This window comes from Teleopsis dalmanni, chromosome X, assembly GCF_002237135.1.
Source record: "Teleopsis dalmanni isolate 2A chromosome X, ASM223713v2, whole genome shotgun sequence".
NCBI classification, from domain to species: Eukaryota; Metazoa; Arthropoda; class Insecta; order Diptera; family Diopsidae; genus Teleopsis; species Teleopsis dalmanni.
The window spans coordinates 94,167,831-94,171,926 of NC_051848.1; positions in this window are offsets into that span (position 1 = coordinate 94,167,831).

A 4,096-nucleotide genomic window follows, 5' to 3' on the forward strand; every position below is an offset into this window, starting at 1 on the left:
TTTTTTAATTTCATTTTTAATCGGACGGAACCGTAAAAGCATTGATATATTAATGCTATATATATAATATTTTAAAAACTTTAAAATATTTGTATTATATATTTGTGTACCATACAAATGTTTTATATACTTAAATTTTATATTTATATAAGATTAATTTATTTATTTACTAGTTTACATATATATATCGAAGTCATAATTTCAAAATTTGCTGATTTTCCTTTTTTTATTACTGTTTTTTAATGCTGCAATAACTGTTACCATTTCTTTTATAGCATGAGTTAAATTCAGTAAATAAATATTTATGTATAGGTAATAATATTAATTAAATATATACTTTGCGCCTTTCCATCACATTTGTATTAGTATTTAATTGTTAACTCGCTTACGAAAGCGATGAACAGCTGTTTTTGGTTTCATCACGAAGCAAATAGAACAAAACAACTTTCTACCACGAATTACAAATCATAAAACTGTTTTGCCAGAATACCAAAAAACTTTCAAATAGTCTTTCATTCGATCTTTCAAACATCTTTCGAAAGATTTTTAACGATCTCTGCTAGTGCTGTTCGATCAGATAGTAAACGTAGTCTCCGGAGTTGAAAAATAAAATACAGTCAAGCTTTTATAACTCGAAGTTCAATTTTGCAAAGAAAAGGTTCGACTTATGGAGACTTCGAGTTACAGAATTTTTTTATTTTTTTTTTTATTTTTGAAAGAAACTAGAATCACATTTTAAACTATTTATTTATTTGTAATCAAATAAAGCACAGAAATTATAGTGAAGTAATATATTCAGAAATTAGGGTTTAGGACTTTAATTTTTTCCTTATTTTCAGTAAAAAATGATTCCACTTTATTCATTCTCTCATAGTGATCGTCAGTTATAGTATCATTCGTTTGCAAATAAAAATTCAGAATTTTGAATGAGTCTTCTACCTCATTCTTAGAAGGCTGATGAACAATTACATCCACCGAACCCTCATCATAACTTTCCGTCGCGCTTAGTATTGGATGCAGTCATTTAGAGCTATAGTGCTCAATAAAATCGTCATCTGTAGGAAAGCCTGATATACAAATTTCATTATCAAGCTCAATATTATTGGAAATTATTTTATTAACTTTGCCAAAGAAGCAACTTTAGAAAAAATTAAAGAAAAAATTAAACTTTTGGTTTAGAAAATGGGACTTCCCTTAACAGAAAAATGCATTTATATTAAAAACAAATATTCGACTTATAGAATGTACTTTCCCATATTCCTGTCGGCACCGAACAAAATTTTTGTTCGAATTATAGAGAAATTCGAGTTATGGAAGCGGATTTACATGTAATTTGTTCTCTAAAACCTTAGTGCACAGTTTTTGGTTCGAATTATAGAAGTTCGAGTTATGGAAGTTTAACTGTAGTTTGTTTTTTGTGAATCCAGAGTCTTCGAATATTCGGAGCCCAAAATGCAAATAAATGTGCATCACACAAATAAACACAAAATTTTTAAGGGGGTGATAGAATTTGTTGTTGTTTATATGATTTTGTGTTTGATATTTTACATAGAAAATTATTATGTGTAAAACTCAATATACTACATATTACATATATTATATACATATATACCATATATTATATAGTGCCTTGGTACATCCGAACAAACGACATGCTAAGATCTCTTAGAATAGACCCGATCAAAAAATACATAAGGGACAGAGCCCTGAAGTTATATGCGAAAATTGACAGGTTATCCTACTTACGACTATTTAATCTTAGAGTAATCACTCTCCGCACGGGGAAATACGCAGATCTTAGATCAATCACTGAATAATCATGAAGCTTATAGGCAATACATAAATTAGTCAATGAGATGGGTGGAACCCTGTAGTACCCCCAGCTATCAGAAAGTAAAAGTGCCCAGTTGCGCTGACTCGAAAAAAGGATCAACATACATATAGTATATGTATTATTAGTTCAGTGATTTAGTTGCTATCCGATTAATTGAATGACTTTGTTGTCGCGGTTTTTAAAATATCCGAATAGTGTGAACAGCACTACTATGTTATGTAATAAAAAGGCGTCTGAATCTTATAATTCTAAAATCAAATGATCGATCAAATTTAGTTTACAATAATTTATTAGCACATTTGTATTCCTGCAGCATAGCATAGTATTTTCCACATAATAATAAATAATATATTTCATACGTAAACTTTGATCTATTAAAGAAAATCTGTGTTGCTTAACATTCTTTACGGGATCGAAGAAATGCTCATGATGGTAAAGCAATTGTTGTGCCACATTTTCTGATATCATACAAGGTTCCAATAAAGTTTATATTTATTCATGATTTAAACTAAGTCTATCTAATGATATAGGCTTTGTCAAACAGTAATCAAGTTTGAAATGCTTTTTTCCAGGAAAGAAATTCAATATTTTCGCATTAAAAAAAACGGTTGAAACGTAAACAATATATAAACAATTTTTCTTAACATTAAATAATATCACGTAACAATATATTTATTGAAATTTATAAAAGTAAAAGAAATTGTGGGTAATTAGGGAATGTTCCAACATTGATGCATACATTGGACTTATTGGATTTGTAAAAGAAAATCTGTGTTGCTTAATACTCTTCTACGAATTCTGCTGAAATCTTTTATAATATAATAAATTTAAATAAATAAATTTCTTAATTCGTTGCATTATTACATTAATGATTAATAATTATAATTTGAAATATTAAAATATATTTTCGACACTTTGGAAAGTTTGAGCGACATCAGTCGTAAAAAGTGATCATTTAAAAACACCCTAAAAGTAGGCAAGCATTTTTTGTTTTTTTCTTAGAAACTAAAACGCCAAAGCAACAAGTAGTGCTGGTCGTATTCGGTTTTACGAAGTATTGGAAGAACCCGAAATTCGAATAGTAAACGAAGTCTTCGCAGTTGGAAATAAATTCGGATTTAAAAAAGGTCAAGTGAGAGCACAAAATGCGAACAAACGTGTGTTTTTTTGGTATTTTATGCATGTTGAAATCCGATTATTTGAATAATCGAAGAACTGCGGTTTTTAAATAAATTCGAGCAATGTGCACAGCACTACCAACAAGTATGAAGCGATCGTAGATAACAAAGTCACGCACCGATCGTCAAACTTTAACTTCCAAACGTATGACATTTAGGATGTTAGCGAATATTACGACTGAGGAAGGATATAAATGCGTCCGTAGGTGGCATGAGTATTCAGAATTTGGATGCTACTATTTCAAAAAACTTGAACAATATTCTTAAGAGAGATTTAGAAATTAGAAACCGTAGCTGATGAAAATAAGACGCGCAGGTAGGTTCTTAACTTTAATAGTGTATGCCGAGAGAACCTTATCAGATTTGTTGATGTTATATGGTTGAAATTTGATAAAAATAAAAATTTAACAAGCGGGGCCCAAAACCCCAAAGACATACTAACAAGTATATATAGAAGCAAGTTAGGAACAAAACCATTGGATTATATAAGCAATTAAAAATTTTTAAATATATATAACAACGGTATAAAGAAAGAAGTGTATGATAAAGGAATAGCGCAGTTTAATAAGATGGCTAATTTTATGGTGGTTCAGCTAAATTTGGAGGATCAAAAGGCCTACATTATTCCAGTGTACATAAATTGAAATAATTGGGATGCTGATTTCACCGACTTAAGGGACGCATTATATGATATTGACAATATAAATGTGACGGTTTAAGGCGATTTTAATGGAAGAATAGGAACAGAACAAGCTATGGAGTTTATTCCTGAATTATCACAGGGAAACGCACAGTTACAAAGAAATGTAAAAGATCTAACTCCACATAGAAACTGAAGAAGATTAATAGAGTTGTTCAATGCTCTAGGACTCCCAGTAATGAATGGTAGAATTAGTCGCGATTTAGAGGGTGAAATAACATTTGCGCGTGGTGAAGCACCGTCAACAATTGATCATTGTCTTTTAAAAGGTTTATTCTTAAATATTATACAGCAACTTATTATGCAAGAGAAAATCTACTCGGACTATCTACCCGTAGAACTAGCCCTTAAGTCAAATCTACTGCTGAAGTAAATATGACCGAC